The 19,493-nt window shown below is 38.7% G+C and overlaps 1 non-coding gene across 1 annotated transcript; it reads right to left on the bottom strand.

Annotated features, from left to right (window-relative positions):
* Window positions 1-101: 101 nt before the first annotated feature.
* LOC148567233 (small nucleolar RNA R71) lies at window positions 102-209 on the bottom strand. The gene has a single exon (XR_015881798.1). It is a non-coding gene; the product is annotated as a small nucleolar RNA R71 (small nucleolar RNA).
* Window positions 210-19,493: the final 19,284 nt, after the last annotated feature.

Below are 19,493 nucleotides of genomic sequence, written 5' to 3'. Positions count from 1 at the left end.
CTAGATTATGGTTGGATTCTCAACCCAAAGACAGCCTGAACTCTTGGGATAAGCTGGTCACGGCTTTCTTAGCCAAGTACTTTCCTCCTCAAAAGCTGAGCAAGCTTAGAGCTGATGTTCAAACCTTCAGACAGAAAGAAGGTGAATCCCTCTATGAAGCTTGGGAAAGATACAAACAGTTGACCAAAAAGTGTCCTTCTGACATGCTTTCAGAATGGACCATCCTGGATATATTCTATGATGGTTTATCTGAGCTATCAAAGATGTCACTGGACACTTCTGCAGGTGGATCCATTCACCTAAAGAAAATGCCTGCAGAAGCTCAAGAACTCATTGACATGGTTGCTAATAACCAGTTCATGTACACTTCTGAAAGGAATCCTGTGAGTAATGGGACGCCTATGAAGAAGGGAGTTCTTGAAGTTGATACTCTGAATGCCATATTGGCTCAGAATAAAATATTGACTCAGCAAGTCAATATGATCTCTCAGAGTCTGAATGGAATGCAAGCTGCATCCAACAGTACTCAAGAGGCTTCTTATGAAGAAGAAGCTTATGATCCTGAGAACCCTGCAATAGCAGAGGTGAATTATTTAGGTGAACCTTATGGAAACACCTATAACTCATCATGGAGAAATCATCCAAATTTCTCATGGAAGGATCAAAAGCCTCAACAAGGCTTTAATAATGGTGGAAGAAACAGGTTTAACAATAATAAACCTTTTCCATCATCCACTCAGCAACAGACAGAGAACTCTGAACAAAATGCTTCTAATTTGGCAAACTTAGTCTCTGATCTGTCTAAGGCCACTGTAAGTTTCATGAATGAAACAAGGTCTTCCATTAGAAATTTGGAAGCACAAGTGGACCAGCTGAGTAAAAGGATCACTGAAATCCCTCCCAGTACTCTCCTAAGCAATACAGAAGAGAATCCAAAAGGAGAGTGCAAGGCCATTGACATAAGCAAAATGACCGAAACTACAAGGGGAGTGGAGGACGTGAATCCCAAGGAGGAAGACCTCCTGGGACGTCCAGTGATCAATAAGGAGCTTCCCTCTGAGGAACCAAAGGACTCTGAGGCTCATCTAGAGACCATAGAGATTCCATTGAACCTCCTTATGCCCTTCATGAGCTCTGATGAGTATTCCTCTTCTGAAGAAAATGAAGATGTTACTGAAGAGCAAACTGCCAAGTTTCTTGGTGCAATCATGAAGCTGAATGCCAAATTATTTGGCATTGATACTTGGGAAGTTGAACCTCCCTTGTTCATCAATGAACTAAGTGATCTGGATCAACTGACATTGCCTCAGAAGAGACAGGATCCTGGAAAGTTCATAATACCTTGTACCATAGGCACCATGATCTTTAAGGCCCTGTGTGACCCTGGTTTAGGAATAAACCTCATGCCCCTCTCTGTAATAGGGAAACTGGGAATCTATGGGGTGCAAGCTGCTAGAATCTCATTAGAGATGGCAGATAATTCAAGAAAACAGGCATATGGACAAGTAGAGGACGTGTTAGTAAAGGTTGAAGGCCTTTACATCCCTGCTGATTTCATAGTCCTGGATACGGGAAAGGAAGAGGATGAATCCATCATTCTAGGAAGACCTTTCCTGGCCACAGCAAGAGCTGTGATTGATGTTGACAGAGGTGAAATAGTCCTTCAATGGAATGAGAACTCCCTTGTGTTTAAAACTCAAGGATCTCCCTCTGCAACCATGGAGAGGAAGCAGAAAAAGCTTCTCTCAAAGCAAAGTCAACCAGAGCCCCCACAGTCAAACTCTAAGTTTAGTGTTGGGAGGCCACAACCAAACTCTAAGTTTGGTGTTGAACTCCCATATCCAAACTCTAAGTTTGGTGTTGGAGAGTCTCAACAAAGCTCTGCACATCTGTGAGGCTCCATGAGAGCCCACTGTCAAGCTATTGACATTAAAGAAGCGCTTGTTGGGAGGCAACCCAATTTTTATTTATCTAACTATATTTTCCTTAGTTATATGTCTTTGTAGGTTCATGATCATGTGGAGTCACAAAATAAATATAAAAATTGAAAACGGAATCAAAAACAGCAGAAGAAAAATCACACCCTGGAGGAGCATCTGTCTGGCGTTCAGCGCCAGAACAGAGCATGGTTCTGGCGCTGAACGCCCAAAATGGGCAGCTTCTGGGTGCTGAACGCCAGAACAGGCATGGTTCTGGCGTTCAACGCCAGAAATGGCACACAAATGGGCGTTGAACGCCCAAAATGGCCACCAACCTGGCGCTGAACGCCTAGAGTTGGGTGCAAAGGCATTTTTACATGCCTAATGGGTGCAGGGATGTAAATCCTTGAACACCTCAGGATCTGTGGACCCCACAGGATCCACTCAGGATCTGTGGACCCCACAAGATCCCCACCTACCTCCACTCACTTCTTCTCACCACTCTCTTTCACACAACCCCATAAACACTCTTCCCCAAAAACCCTTCACCAATCACCTCAAACTCTCTTCCCCATCACCTCTTCACCACTCACATCCATCCATTCTTCCCCATAAACCTACCTCATAAACTCCACCCACCTTCAAAATTCAAAACCAATTTCCCACCCATATGGCCGAACCTTAACTCCCCCTCCCTTCCCTATATAAAGCCCCACATTCTTCATCAAATTCACACAACACACCCCTTTACACCCTTCTTGGCCGAAAACACTTACCACTCTCCCTCTCCTCCATTTCTTCTTCTTCTTCATCTATTCTTTCTTTTATTGCTCGAGGGCGAGCAAAATTCTATGTTTGGTGTGGTAAAAGCATAAGCTTTTTGTTTTTCCATTACCATTGATGGCACCTAAGACCGGAGAATCCTCTAGAAAGGGGAAGGGGAAGACAAAAGCTTCCACATCCGAGTCATGGGAGATGGAAAGGTTCATCTCCAAAGCCCATCAAGACCACTTCTATGATGTTGTGGCCAAGAAGAAGATGATCCCTGAGGTCCCTTTCAAACTCAAAAGAAATGAGTATCCGGAGATCCGACATGAAATTCAAAGAAGAGGTTGGGAAGTTCTAACAAATCCCATCCAACAAGTCGGCATCCTAATGGTTCAAGAGTTCTATGCCAATGCATGGATCACCAAGAACCATGATCAAAGTAAGAACCCGGATCCAAAGAACTATGTTACAATGGTTCGGGGGAAATACTTAGATTTTAGTCCGGAGAATGTGAGGTTGGCGTTCAACTTGCCAAACATGGAAGAGAACGCACGCCCCTACACAAGGAGAGTCAACTTTGATCAAAGGTTGGACCAAGTCCTTATGGACATATGTGTAGAAGGAGCTCAATGGAAGATTGACTCCAAAGGCAAGCCGGTTTAACTAAGAAGATTGGACCTCAAGCCTGTAGCTAGAGGATGGTTGGAGTTCATTCAATGCTCAATCATTCCCACTAGCAACTGGTCTGAAGTTACCATAGACCGGGCCATCATGATCCATAGCATCATGATTGGAGAAGAGGTGGAAGTTCATGAGATTATACCTCAAAAACTCTACAAGGTGGCTGACAAGTCCTCCACTATGGCAAGGTTAGCCTTTCCTCACCTCATTTGCCACCTATGCAATTCGGCTGGGATTGACATAGAGGGAGATATCCTCATTAAAGAGGACAAGCCCATCACTAAGAAAAAGATGGAGCAAGCAAGAGAGCCCATTCATGGAGCTCAAGAGGCGTATGAAGCTCATCACCATGAGATCCCTGAGATGCCTCAAATGCACTTTCCTCCACAAAATTATTGGGAGCAAATCAACACCTCCCTAGGAGAATTGAGTTCCAATATGGGACAACTAAGGGTGGAACATCAAGAGCACTCCATCATGCTCCATGAAATAAGAGAAGATCAAAAAGCAATAAGGGAGGAGCAACAAAGACAAGGAAGAGACATAGAAGAGCTCAAGGACATCATTGGTTCCTCAAGAAGGAAACGCCACCATCACTAAGGTGGATTCATTCCTTGTTCTTGCTTTCTCTGTTTTTTCGTTTTCTATGTTATGTGCTTATCTGTGTTTGTGTCTTCATTACATGATCATTAGTAGTAGTAACTATGTCTTAAAGTTATGAATGTCCTATGAATCCATCACCTCTCTTAAATGAAAAATGTTTTAATTCAAAAGAACAAGAAGTACATGAGTTTCGAATTTATCCTTGAACTTAGTTTAATTATATTGATGTGGTGACAATGCTTCTTGTTTTCTGAATGTATGCTTGAACAGTGCATATGTCTTTTGAAGTTGTTGTTTAAGAATGTTAAATATGTTGGCTCTTAAAAGAATGATGACTAGGAGACATGTTATTTGATAATCTGAAAAATCATAAAAATGATTCTTGAAGCAAGAAAAAGCAGCAAAGAACAAAGCTTGCAGAAAAAAAAATAAAAATAAAAATAGGCGAAAAAAAATTAAATAAAAAATAGAAAAAACAAGCAGAAAAAGCCAAAGCTCTTAAAACCAAGAGGCAAGAGCAAAAAGCCAATAACCCTTAAAATCAAAAGGCAAGGGCAAATAAAAAGGATCCCAAGGCTTTGAGCGTCAGTGGATAGGAGGGCCTAAAGGAATAAAATCCTGGTCTAAGCGGCTAAACCAAGCTGTCCCTAACCATGTGCTTGTGGCGTGTAGGTGTCAAGTGAAAACTTGAGACTGAGCGGTTAAAGTCAAGGTCCAAAGCAAAAAAAGAGTGTGCTTAAGAACCCTGGACACCTCTAATTGGGGACTTTAGCAAAGCTGAGTCACAATCTGAAAAGGTTCACCCAATTATGTGTCTGTGGCATTCATGTATCCGGTGGTAATACTGGAAAACAAAGTGCTTAGGGCCACGGCCAAGACTCATAAAGAAGCTGTGTTCAAGGATCATCATACTGAACTAGGAGAGTCAATAACACTATTCGAAATCTGAAGTTCCTAAAGATGCCAATCATTTTGAACCTCAATGGATAGAGTGAGATGCCAAAATTATTCAAGAGACAAAAAGCTATAAGTCCCGCTCATATGATTGAAGCTATGTTTCATTGATAGTTTGGAATTTATAGTATATTCTCTTCTTTTTATCCTATTTGATTTTCAGTTGCTTGGGGACAAGCAACAATTTAAGTTTGGTGTTGTGATGAGCGGATAATTTATACGCTTTTTGACATTGTTTTTAGTATGTTTTTAGTAGGATCTAGTTACTTTTAGGGATGTTTTCACTAGTTTTTATGTTAAATTCACATTTCTGGACTTTACTATAAGATTGTGTGTTTTTCTGTGATTTCAGGTATTTTCTGGCTGAAATTGAGGGACTTGAGCAAAAATCAGATTCAGAGGTTGAAGAAGGACTGCTGATGCTGTTGGATTCTGGCCTCCCTGCACTCAAAGTGAATTTTCAGGAGCTACAGAACTCGAAATGGTGCGCTTCCAATTGCGTTGGAAAGTAGACATCTAGGGCTTTCCAGCAATATATAATAGTTCATACTTTGGCCAAGAATAGATGACGTAAACTGGCGTCCAACGCCAGCTTTCTATCCAATTCTGGCGTCCAGCGCCAGAAAAGGAGCCAAAACCAGAGTTGAACGCCCAAACTAGTACAAATACTGGTGTTCAACTCCAAGAAGGACCTCTACACGTGCAACATTCAAGCTCAGCCCAAACACACACCAAGTGGGCCCAGAAAGTGGATTTATGCATCAATTACTTACTCATGTAAACCCTAGTGACTAGTTTATTATAAATAGGACCTTTTACTATTGTATTTGAGATCTTTGGTCTCAGTTTTAATCCATTATTCATCTTAGGAGACTATTGATCACGCTTTAGAGGGGCTGGCCATCTCGGCCATGCCTGGACTCTCACTTATGTATTTTCAACGGTAGAGTTTCTACACTCCATAGATTAAGGTGTGGAGCTCTGCTGTTCCTCAAAGATTAATGCAAAGTACTACTGTTTTCTATTCAATTCATCTTATTTCGCTTCTAAGATATCCATTCGCACCCAAGAACGTGATGAAGGTGATGATTATGTGTGACGCTCATCACCATTCTCCCCTATGAACACGTGCCTGACAAACACTTCCGTTCTACATGAAATAAGCTAGAATGAATATCTCTTAGATCTCCTAACCAGAATCTTCGTGGCGTAAGCTAGGATGATGGCGGCATTCAAGAGAATCCGGAAAGTCTAAACCTTGTCTGTGGTATTCCGAGTAGGATTCAATGATTGAATGACTGTGACGAGCTTCAAACTCGCGATTGTTGGGCGTTAGTGACAAACGCAAAAGGAGGGTGAATCCTATTCCAGCATGATCGAGAACCGACAGATGATTAGCCGTGCTGTGACAGAGCATGTGAGCATATTTTTCACTGAGAGGAGGGGATGTAGCCACTGACAACGGTGATGCCCTTGCATAAAGCCAGCCATGGAAAGGAGTAAGACTGATTGGATGAAGATAGCAGGAAAGCAGAGGTTCAGAGGAACGAAAAGCATCTCCATTCGCTTATCTGAAATTCCTACCAATGATTTACATAAGTACCTCTATCCCTATTTTATTATATAATATTCAAAAACACCATTATCATTTTATATCTGCCTGACTGAGATTTGCAAGGTGACCATAGCTTGCTTCATACCAACAATCTCCGTGGGATTCGACCCTTACTCACGTAAGGTATTACTTGGACGACCCAGTGCACTTGCTGGTTAGTTGTATCGAAGTTGTGAACCATGGTATTGGCACCATGTTCTTGGCGCCATTGCCAGGGATTGTTCGAGCCTGGACATCACAATTTCGTGCACCAATGGCCGAATCATATCCCCCTCTCCACTCTAATATAAACCCATCTTCACTCCTTCATTTTCACACAACATACACACTACCTATACCCCTTGGCCGAAACACAAAGCCCCCTCCATCTCCTCTATTTCTTCTTCTTCTACTCTCTTCTTTCTTCTTTTGCTCGAGGACGAGCAACCTTCTAAGTTTGGTGTGGTAAAAGCTAAAGCTTTTTTTTTTCCATAACCATTTATGGCACCTAAGGCCGGAGAAACCTCTAGAAAGAAGAAAGGGAAGGCAAAAGCTTCCACCTCTGAGTCATGGGAGATGGAGAGATTCCTCTTAAGGGTGCATCAAGACCACTTCTATGAAGTTGTGGCCAAGAAGAAGGTGATCCCCGAGGTCCCTTTTAAGCCCAAAAAGGGCGAATATCCGGATATCCGACATGAGATCCGAAGAAGAGGTTGGGAAGTTCTCACCAACACCTTTCAACAAGTCAGAATCTTAATGGTTCAAGAGTTCTATGCCAATGCATGGATCACCAAGAACCATGATCAAAGTGTGAACCCGGACCCCAAGAATTGGCTTACAATGGTCTGAGGGAAATACTTAAACTTTAGTCCAGAAAATGTAAGGTTGGCATTCAATTTGCCTATGATGCAAGGAGATGCACACCCATACACTAGAAGGGTTAACTTTGATCAAAGGTTGGACCAAGTCCTCATGAACATCTGTGAAGAGGGCGCTCAATGGAAGAGAGATTCATGAGGGAAGCCGGTTCAAATAAGAAGGCATGACCTCAAGCCCGTGGCTAGGGGATGGCTGGAGCTCATCCAACGCTCAATCATTCCTACTAGCAACCGATCTGAAGTTACTATAGACCGGGCTATCATGATTGATAGCATCATGATTAGAGAGGAAGTAGAAGTTCATGAGGTTATATCCCAAGAACTCTACAAAGTGGCGGACAAGTCCTCTACTATGGCAAGGATAGCCTTCCCTCACCTCATTTGTCACCTCTGCAATTCAGTTGGAATTGACATAGAGGGAGACATTCTCATTGATAAGGACAAGCCCATCACTAAGAAAAGGATGGAGCAAACAAGAGATCCCACTTATGGACAAGAGCATGAGGAAACTCCTTATCATGAAATCCCTAAGATGCCTCAAGGGATGCATTTTCCTCCACAAAACTATTGGGAGCAAATCAACACCTCCCTAGGAGAATTAAGTTCCAACATGGGACAACTAAGGGTGGAGCACCAAGAGCATTCCATCCTCCTCCATGAAATAAGAGAAGACCAAAGAACCATGAGAGAGGAGCAACAAAGGCAAGGAAGAGACATTGAGGAGCTCAAGCACTCCATAAGATCTTCAAGAGGAAGAACTAGCCGCCATCACTAAGGTGGACCCGTTCTTTAATTTCCTTGTTCTTTATTTTCTGTTTTTCGAATTATTATGCTTTATGTTTATTTATGTTTGTGTCTTTATTACATTTGTCTAAGTGTCTATGCCTTAAAGCTATGAAAATGAATCCATCACCTTTCTTAAATGAAAAATGTTTTTAATTGAAAAAGAAAAAGAAGTGCATGAATTTCAAATTTTAAAACAGTTTAATTATTTTGATATGGTGGCAATACTATTGTTTTTCTGAATGAATGCTTGAACAGTGCATATTTTTGAATTTGATTGTTTATGAATGTTAAAATTGTTGGCTCTTGAAAGAATGATGGAAAAAGGAGAAATATTATCTGATGATCTGAAAAATCATAAAATTGATTCTTGAAGCAAGAAAAAGCAGTGAAAAGCTTGCAGAAAAAAAAAGGCGAAAAAAAAGAGAAAAGAAAAAGAAAGAAAAAGAAAAGCAAGCAGAAAAAGCCAATACCCCTTTAAACCAAAAGGCAAGAGTGATAAAAAGGATCCAAGGCTTTGAGCATCAGTGGATAGGAGGGCCTACAGGAATAAAATCCTGGCCTAAGCGGCTAAACCAAGCTGTCCTTAACCATGTGCTTGTGGCGTGAAAGTGTCAAGTAAAAACTTGAGACTAATCAGTTAAAGTCGTGGTCCAAAAGCAAAAAGAGTGTGCTTAAGAGCTCTGGACACCTCTAATTGGGGACTCTAGTAAAGTTGAGTCACAATCTGAAAAGGTTCACCCAGTTATGTGTCTGTGGCATTTATGTATCCGGTGGTAATACTGGAAAACAAAATGCTTTGGGTCACGTCCAAGACTCATAAAGTAGCTGTGTTCAAGAATCAACATACTTAACTAGGAGAATCAATAACACTATCTGGATTCTGAGTTCCTATAGAAGCCAATCATTCTGAACTTCAAAGGATAAAGTGAGATGCCAAAACTGTTCAGAAGCAAAAAGCTAAAAGCCCCGCTCATCTAATTAATACTGATCTTCATAGACGTTCTTGGAATTCATTGTATATTCTCTTCTTTTTATCCTATTTGATTTTCAGTTTCTTGGGGACAAGCAAGAATTTAAGTTTGGTGTTGTGATGAGCGGATAATTTATACGCTTTTTGGCATTGTTTTTAGTATTTTTTAGTATATTTTAATTAGTTTTTATTATATTTTTATTAGTTTTTAAATAAAAATAACTCTTCTGGACTTTACTATGAGTTTGTGTGTTTTTCTGTGATTTCAGGTATTTTCTGGCTGAAATTGAGGGACCTGAGCAAAAATCTGATTCAGAGGCTGAAAAAGGACTGCAAATGCTGTTGGATTCTGACCTCCCCAAACTCGAAGTGGATTTTCTGGAGCTACAGAAGCCCAATTGGCACGCTCTCAATTGCGTTGAAAACTAGACATCTTGGGCTTTCCAGATATATATAATAGTTCATACTTTACTCGAGATTTGATGGCCCAAATAGGCGTTCCAAGTCAGCTCAAGAATTTTGGCGTTTAACGCCGGAACTGGCACAAAAGCTGGCGTTTAACTCCAAGAAAAGTCTCTACACATGGAAGCTTCAATGCTCAGCCCAAGCACACACCAAGTAGGCCCGGAAGAAGATTTTTGCATTAATTACTGATTTCTGTAAACCCTAGGCTACTAGTTCTCTATAAATAGGACCTTATACTATTGTATTTTCATCTTTGGACGTTTAGTCCCTAGACCTTGGAGGCTGGCCATTCGGCCATGCTTACACCATTATCACTTTTGTATTTTCAACGGTGGAGTTTCTACACACCATAGATTAAGGTGTGGAGCTCTGCTGTTCTTCATGAATTAATACAAGTACTATTATTTTTCTATTCAACTCAAGTCTATTTCTTCTCCAAGATATTCATTCGCACCCAAGAACATGATGAATATGATGATTATGTGACACTCATCACCATTCTCACCTATGAACGCGTGACTGACAACCACTTCCGTTCTACATGCAAACAAGCTTGAATGTGTATCTCTTGGGTTTCTAATCTAAGATTGGAACCTTCGTGGTATAGGCTAGAATTATTGGCGGCCATTCCTGAGATCCGGAATGTCTAAACCTTGTCTGTGGTATTCTGAGTAGGATCTGGGAAGGGATGACTGTGACGAGCTTCAAACTCGCGATTGTTGGGCGTGTGACAAACGCAAAAGGATCAATGGATCCTATTCCAGCATGATCGAGAACCGACAGATGATTAGCCGTGCGGTGACAGCGCATTTGGAACGTTTTCACTGAGAAGACAGGAAGTAGCCATTGACAACGGTGATGCCCACCATAAAGCTTGCCATGGAAAGGAGTATGAATGATTGGAAGAAGGCAATAGGAAAGCAGAGGTTCAGGAGGAACAAAGCATCTTCATACGCTTATCTGAAATTCCAACCAAAGAATTACATAAGTATCTCTATCTTTATTTTATGTTTTATTTATCTTTTAATTATCAATTCTCCATCACCATCTGAATTCGCCTGACTGAGATTTACAAGGTGACCATAGCTTGCTTCAAGCCGACAGTCTCCGTGGGATCGACCCTTACTCACGTAAGGTATTATTTGGACGACCTAGTGCACTTGTGGGTTAGTTGTGCAGAATTGTGACAAAGTGTGATTCACGTTTAAGAGCTCCAAGTCCTTTGGCGCCATTTTTGATGATCACAATTTCGTGCACCACCTTCTTAAGTCTCTGAGGATATGACATTTTTGGCTTGTATTCCGGAGCCTTTGGCAATGTAGGATACGTGTTAAGAGAGTCAGGGAACGGATTGTCTGCACGCTTTGGAAGAGTGTGCTCCACTTCTTCCTTCTTCTCCTCTGGAGCTTTCTTTTCAACTTGCTCTTCATTGGCCCTTGTCTCAGAGCCAGCTGTTTTACCACTTCTCAATTGAATAGCCTTGCAATCTTCTCTTAAGTTCACCACTGTATCACCTGGAAATGTACTTGTAGACCTCTCAGGTATTTGCTTGCTCATTTGGCCCATTTGCACCTCTAAGTTTCTAATGGAGGCTCTGGTTTCCTACATAAAACTTCTCATCATCTCCCAATTAGAATCTTCTTGGGATTTAGAGTTTGCCTGCTGAGGTGGTTGTTGCTGCTGAGACTGAAATTGGCGGTTATTGTGATTATTCTGTTGGAAGCCACCCTGAGAATTATTATTGAAATTCTGAGGTCTCTGAGGTTGGTCCCTCCACCCAAAGTTTAGGTGATTTCTCCACCCCTGATTGTACGTCTTAGAATATGGATCATTGTTGGGATTTCTAGGACCAGTCCCCATATAATTGACCTGTTCAGAAGAGCATTGAGCATAGTCATAATTATCATTTTGCACAAAATTACCTGTCATGTCATAAGGGGCCTCATGAGATGGGTTTTGAGTGTTGATAGCTGAGACTTGCATTTCACCCATCTATTGAGTAAGTAGACTTATTTGCTGAGACATAAGCTTGTTCTGAGCAAGAAGAGTATTAAGAGCTTCTACTTCCATAACACCCTTCTTTTGAGGAGCCTCAGAGTTTACAGGATTCCTGTTAGATGAGTATAAATATTGGTTGCTAGCAACCAATTTAATCAGCTCAATAATCTCCTCCGGTATCTTCTTCTTGTGCAATGAACCACTTGCAGAATTATCTAAGAACATCTTGGACATTTCACCCAAGCCTTCATAAAAGATGTCTAGTTGGGTCCATTTAGAGAACATGTCCAGAGGGCATTGCCTAATCAGTAGCGTGTATCTCTCCCAATCTTCATAAAGAGTTTCACCATCCCTCTGTCTGAAGGTCTGAACCTCCACCCTAAGCTTAGTCAGCTTCTTTGGTGGGAAAAATTTAGTAAGAAACTCAATAACAACCTTGTCCCAAGTATTTAAACTCTCCTTGGGTTGAGAATCTAGCCATAGCTTTGCTCCATCCCTCTGAGTAAACGGGAAGAGCATGAGTTTGTACACCTCTGGATTCACTCCATTTGTCTTCACAGTGTCACAAATCTGCAGAAAATTAGAAATAAATTAATTTGGGTCTTCGTGGGGAAGACCATGATACTGGCAGTTTTGTTGCACCAGGGTGACTAATTGTGGCTTCAACTGAAAGTTGTTTGCAGCTATAGGAGGCACCACAATACTTTTTCCATAAAGATCCGTAGTAGGGGCAGAATAAGAACCAAGCACTCTCCTTTGTTGATCATCCCATTCGGATTTGCCACATTGGCATTAACAGCATTATTATTATCCATAGTAGACTATGCAGCCTTGTAAAGTCTTGCTTGTTGTAAATGTCACCTACAAGTCCTTTCAGGTTCAGGATCAAAGTCTAACAGAGGTTCCTTGTCTCTGTTCCTGCGCATAAACAAACAGAAAATAAAAAAAGTGGAAATTTCTACGTCAGAGTGCAGAGAAGTCCCAGTGAGGTATCCTGTGTAAAATAATAAAATAAAAATGATAACTAAAATAAATAAATAAAATTCAAAAATAATAACTAAAATTAAACAAAAATTTTTCGAAAATTAATAGGAAAAATAAACAAGACAATTAAAATAAAATTAACTAGGTGACACCAAACTTAATTTCAGAAATTAAGGAAAAATATTAGTGCTATTAAAAAAAATTTTCGAAAATAATAAGCAAAATTTAAATAAAATTAAAACTAAAACGCATAATCTAAACAATCAAACAACTGATAGTTGTTAATCACTATCAATCCCCGGCAACGGCGCCAAAAACTTGGTGCGGTATTTTATAACCACAAACTAGCCGGCAAGTGCACCGGGTCCTACCAAGTAATACCTCAGGTGAGTGAGGGTCGATCCTACGAGGATTGAAGGACTAAGAAACAATGGTTAATTGATTTACTTAGTTAGGCAAACAGAAAATAATGTTTGGGAGTTCAAAAGATATTAAACAATATAAAGAATATTGAAGAAAGGGCAAGTAAATAGTTGGGAGTAAAGTACGGAGAAGGTAGTTAAGATTTCAGAGTTATCTATTTTTCCGGATTAACTTTTCTTACTAACTATTTTAATCATGTAGGATTTAATTTATGGAAAACTATATGTGACTAGACCCTAATTCCTTAGACCTTTCTAATCTCCTCTAATTTTCATCAACTGCCAATTCCTTGGTCAATTAATTCCAATTAGGGGCTAGTGATCAAATTCCAGTTTATATGCCACAAAAACTCTAATTACCCAAAAATAAAAGGATTATATGTCACGTATCCCGTTAAATCCAGATAATTAAAATTTAGGAGAATATGTTTTCAAGCTGTTGTTCAAGTAAAGAGCTTTTCCAAGTTATACAAGAACTCAATTAGAAAGAGGGTCATACTTCCGTTCCACCCAAATTCATAAAATAAAGAACGAAAACAATTCTTAAATATAAATCAAAACATGAATTAAAATTAAAAAACAATAAAATCAATCCATACAAATAGACAGAGCTCCTAACCTTAACAGTGGAGGTTTAGTTGCTCATGGTTCAGAGTGAAAAATAAGGATTGTAAATTGTGAATAGGAATAATGTTGTCTTCGAATCACCCTGTTGGAATCCCCTTTTATATCTAATCCTAATTAATTTAAAATCTATCTTCAAAAATTAAAATAATATCTTTTACTAAAATAATATTTAAATTTAAATCAGAATTAATTAAATAATTAAGTCTTCAATTTGATGGATGGGGACCACTTGTTTCGTCCATTCTATAGCTTCTAATCTGTGTTTTCTAGGCTGAAAACTGGGTCAAACAGCAGTCGAAATTGCCCCCAGCATTTTTCTGCGTTTTCTGCATGTAGCGCATGTCACGCGTACACGTCAGTCACGCGTACGCGTCGATGGTCTTCTTCGCGTGTCACGCGTACACGTCAGGTACGCGCACGCATCGCTGTGCAACTTTGCTTTTCACGCGTACGCGTCAAGCATGCGCACGCATCGCTCCTCGCTGGTCAGCTCCTTGGTTTCTTCTCTTTCTCTGCAGAAACTCTATCAAATCCATCCGAATGCTACCTAAAATAAACATAATTGCACAAGACTCAAAGTAGCATCCATAGTGGCTAAAAGATAATTAATTCTTGATAAAACTTAACAAATTAAATGCAAATTCACTAGGAAAAGGTAAGAAAGATGCTCACGCATCATTATCTGAAAAAAAAAAGTGATTTATGTATGATGTGAAAAATTAAGCATACAGTATAAAAACCCGAAAGAAATAAAAAAAATACATAAGATAGAACTAAGGCTAGTGTGCGTTGTAATTATATGATCTAACTAAAATAAGGTTTAAATATACAACAAGCTAGTTAAACTATATTTAGGTTAACCTTATTCAGATTCATCATCTACTTCCTCTGGTTCGTCATCCTCTTCCTCTTCTGAGGTAATTTTCCAATCATCGAACTTATCTTCTTCTTCTTCGTCTCCATCGATCCCCTCTTCTTCTTGAAGATCATTGTCCTCTAGTGGTAGCATGTCGTCATCTAACCCTAAGGTCAATGATGTCATCATCCATAACAGCCAACCTAAGAGTGATTGGATCACCGGTGTCAACCACCATTTTCGACGAAGTTGGGTCATCAATTTGGTAAGGTTACTGATCCTCTATTCCATCAGACTCGATGCGATCTCTTGATTTAGTCTTAACCACAACAACCTAACTAGACTTGCATGGCCTTAGATAAGAAAAATAGTATACTTGTCGTGCATTTTGAGGTAGAATAAAAGGATCATAGTATCTATATTTTCTGGTTACATTTACTTTAGTGATATTGTAATCCTTGTATTTTCGTATTCTCTATTGCGATCATGGATCATACCATTCACGTTTAAACACGCACACCTTGTACGTAGTGTGACAAAAGAGTTACTCTAATTGAATTATATTGTGCGACACACCATACCAATTAGAATGACCACTTCCTGCATCCCGATGAACCCAGACTCTGGTGGTATCTGTTTTCTTTTCCACTGACCATTGTAAAGCATGGAACCGATATCCATTAACATTGTATATTGGGTAGCTTGTGCCCTTATTCATTGGGCCCTAACTAACTGCAACTAGTTCCCAATCTGTTGTGTCAGATAGAGAGACATTGACATATTCTCGAAACCAATGTAAAAAAATTTTCAATGATGTATCAAGATTTGTTTCCTGAAATAACCTATGATACAATATGATAAATAATGAAGTTTCAGTGTACTGAAATTTTGATTAGATGAAGAAGTTAATATCTTACTAATTGCAATATTTATGAAGATTTAAAAAACTCACCTCAAGTAAGGTGAAACCTAGTCACAGTTAAGCAACACATGCAAATGTGTCGCATCGATTTTCTTTTTCTCTAACCAATATTCACTACACGCACCCATTGCAGCTCCTTCCAGAACAAATATTGGATAGGTTGTTCCAGCTGACAAGGATTCTCCCCTCTCATCGTTCCTTCCAACCCTTGTTTTATGTGATTCAACATGAGGCTCAAAATAGAAAGAGCAAAATGTAGATATTTCTTTAGTTAGGAATGCTTTACAGATGCTTCCCACGATCCGAGCTCTGTTCTTCATGATACACTTGAAAGATCTAATCATCCTCTCAAAATGGTACATCCCCCTAAATTAGACCGGCCCATGTAACAAGATCAATGGTAATGAGACATTAAACAAGATCAATGGTAATGAGACATTAAACAAGCTTTCAATTGATCCAAAAGAATACAAAAGTCATAGGAAAAGACAACTCAATAGCTAGTAATTTCTCAAGAATAAATCTTTGACTAAGAACTCTGGTAGAGACAATGAGAGGATAAACGATGCACTAAATTGAAACGAATCAAGCTAACTCACATAAGAAGGATATTCACAAGAGAAGGGAAACCAAGATCAATGGTAATGTTCACAAGATGTAAAAGATTAGTTAAAAACAAAGTCAAGTATGACATCCATAGAAACAAAAAACTTAAGGAATTAGTCCATGCTAGAAAGGAAATATATAAGCCCAATATTTTCAAAAGAACAACAATTGCATAAGCAATGTATCATGCTAAATTAAATTCAATTAAAAATGAATTAGGCGAAACTTGTCAAACGAAGATCAACCGGAATAAAGGCAAAAATCTTTTCTTTCCGAAATTTTGAAAAATACCTAAGTACATAATCAAATAAAGATATGCATAAGAACTGTAATAAGGTTATTTAGAAAATTAAATTGTATTTAGAGTAAGTATAATTCCTTAAACTAGTAGAAGAACAGGTGAGGTATTAGAAATAAATAGTTTTTAAATTGCATAACAAATTTTCAAAGTTTTATATAAATGAGTGTATATTGAATCAAAAGTGACTTTATAAAAATTCAAAAATTGATTGTAAACATAGCCGAATAAGAGAAAATTATGAATCATAATTTCTTTAAAAAGAGGCCCGGAATAAGAACTTAAAAAGGCATGCGGCATCAAAACAAGATCAAAATCATATAGAAAAATACATGAATCCAGAAGAAGGGTTTAAGCAGAGAAAGACAGATACACCAAGGATTTCAAACAGGCATATGCAATTAGGATCAAACAAGGATGCATATGAATAGAGAAATAGGGTTGGAAATCCAAACTACTTTCCAAAAGAAAAGGGCAACAAGAACCTCAAGAGAAGCTAGGAAGGAACAAGTTGACTCCAACAGAATTTTAAGACACATACTGAGTAACCCTGAGAAATAGTCTCTAACGTTCCCAAAACCTGCGAATCGCATTAATTATTACCCGTATATCGTCTATGATAACCCATTAGTGCTCCCATATACATAATTCACTAGTTTTAAGCTGGCAAAACTTAATACCAAGAAGTATGCAATGCAAGACTAACAGCGTTAATCAATAGACCGTCATGTGCATAAAGCTCTAATTTTCATCATCCGACAAGACTATTGCATGACAGACACTCAGAATATGCAATTGAAGAATAGTCAGTCCATTCCTCAGGCTCTACAGGAACGACCGCTCTGATACCATAATGTAACACCCTAACTATCAAAATGTTACGCTTCCGGCTGCGCCACTCTGATAGCTCGGGTATTACGATGACTCTTATAATATTTAATACTATTTTATGAGCCTGTTTAAAACTTAGACCAAATTTTTTCAAAAACATACATTCATACTTACAATATAAGTTACAATGCTCATAGGAAATACATACATACATATATATATATATATATATATATATATATATATATATATATTAATTTACAAGCATCTCATATCAAAATCCTATCCCTCATACAGAACTTGCAAGGTTAAAGGCAAGGGAAACAAAAATACTAAAACAATACAGAAATATCGTCTAACAGAAAAAAAATAAGCTCTTTCGAATTTCATCATCCGTAACCTGAAAAAGAAAAGACCTGTAGGGGAGTGAGAACATCATCCTCGAAAGGGTTCTCACTATAGGGTTGCAAATTACTATAATAGGATACGCAAGATAAAATCGTTACAGTGATTAATAACCGCCTTATGCATCTTTTCAAAAGCAAAGGTTTACTATAAAAAAATCTGAAATCTTTTCTGAAAGAGGAAATTGTTCATTTTCTTAAAAATTCAAAATCCCTTCAAAAGGTTTATCTATTCTGAACCAGATTAGTTTTTCATACTTTTCTAAACCAGAAACATCAACCAGACATGGCCTTCGGCCCACCTCATTATCAACCACGGCCCTAGGCCTAAACAATTCAAACAACAACCAGTCACCACAGTCCAACAGAATCCCAATCGCAAATACAAGTAGGAAAGTTAAAGCACAAACAAACAATTACTTCAAGTAGAACAATTAGCAATTAACTACAATTAATCATAAAGGCAAACCAAGTACAATATGCACACCCAAATAATGTCACATAGATGCATATGATGAATTCCTGTCCTAGTGGCTGATGAGTCTCATCTGTCAGTTATAAAGCCAACCCAACAAGTCCTGGTAGCTAACCATTGGACTGTCCCTCTGTCGTGCATCCCCAACTCGAGTTATTCACAATCATAATCATAATTCACATCCAACACCCTCACTGGTGTATATTCACGGCGGTGAACTCATCCGGAACTTTAACAGTGTCTGGCCACACTAATGACATAGGGTCAGCAGAGTATCGAGGGGGTGGCTAGCCATTGCTTTCACCCAGAGAAACTCGTATCTCAGATAGGTGGAGTGCAACAATCACAATATCAATAACTCAGCATATATGCATTTATTCTCAGCCATAAATCAACATTCATCTCAACCATCCAGCTTAAATTCATGATTCATAGTCAGCCATGATTCATTATAATATACAACCATTCCGGCTCATAACATATTCCACAATCAGCCATAATTCATTAACATATACAGCCATTCTGGCTCATAACATAATAGCACTTCCACCATCCAACATCATCAAACTCATAAAATCATCATTCAAGCCATAAATCACTTTTCTCAATTCACTTTACTTTGAAATCAAAAATTAATTCTTTCCAGTCTTGGCTTTAAAATCCTCATTCCTCAAATCATTCCAGGCTCATAAGTCACTTTTCCCCAAACGTAAATTCCCCTTTTTAAAACATGGTTACTGAGAAGGTGGTGGCTAACCACTTCTCCTCAAACATAAATTTCTCCTTTTTAAAATAAGGCCACTCTCCACAATATCTTTCCAAACATTTCAGAGACCACACCAAATCAAAAGTCATTTCCGCGAGATTCAAAATCATTCATTCTAAAACAAGATTTGGTAACAAAAGGTCATCGGTAAAGTCTCAAGACTTTAGGAGAGAATAACACAACTCACCTCCTCAAATTCATTTGAAGTCTTTAAAACCTTAGCTTCTCTATTTGAGTAATAAAAGTAGAATCTAAACCAAGCCGAATCATGTAATCACTTACTCCAACCACATTTTCAAAATCATTTCGTCCCCTTAAACCAAAACCAATTTCAACCCTTTGATAAAAATCTGAAGCGTTTCCAACGGCTCAAAAAATCATTTTTGTTTTGCTAAACCAGAATTCAAAGGATACTTTAAAGCTTATCTAAATCGTCAAAGAAATGAGATTTGTCAATCGAAACCCAAATTCTTTTAAAGTCACGAAAACTCCTCCAAGTGATAATCTTTAAGTTAAATAAAGAAAAACATAAACCCTTTTCACCTTTAAAACAGCCTTAAAGCATAATTCTCTTTCGAATGACTTGCACCCAAAGACATACTATTTTTCTTACGAAATAAGGAGAAATCATAATTCTCTTTTAAATAATTCTTTTCAAAGCGTAGCTTCATTGCTTTCATAATTGA

Source organism: Arachis ipaensis, chromosome B4 (genome assembly GCF_059453495.1).
Source record: "Arachis ipaensis isolate K30076 ecotype BB chromosome B4, ASM5945349v1, whole genome shotgun sequence".
NCBI classification, from domain to species: domain Eukaryota; kingdom Viridiplantae; phylum Streptophyta; class Magnoliopsida; order Fabales; family Fabaceae; genus Arachis; species Arachis ipaensis.
This window is presented reverse-complemented; position numbering and strand designations above follow the sequence as displayed.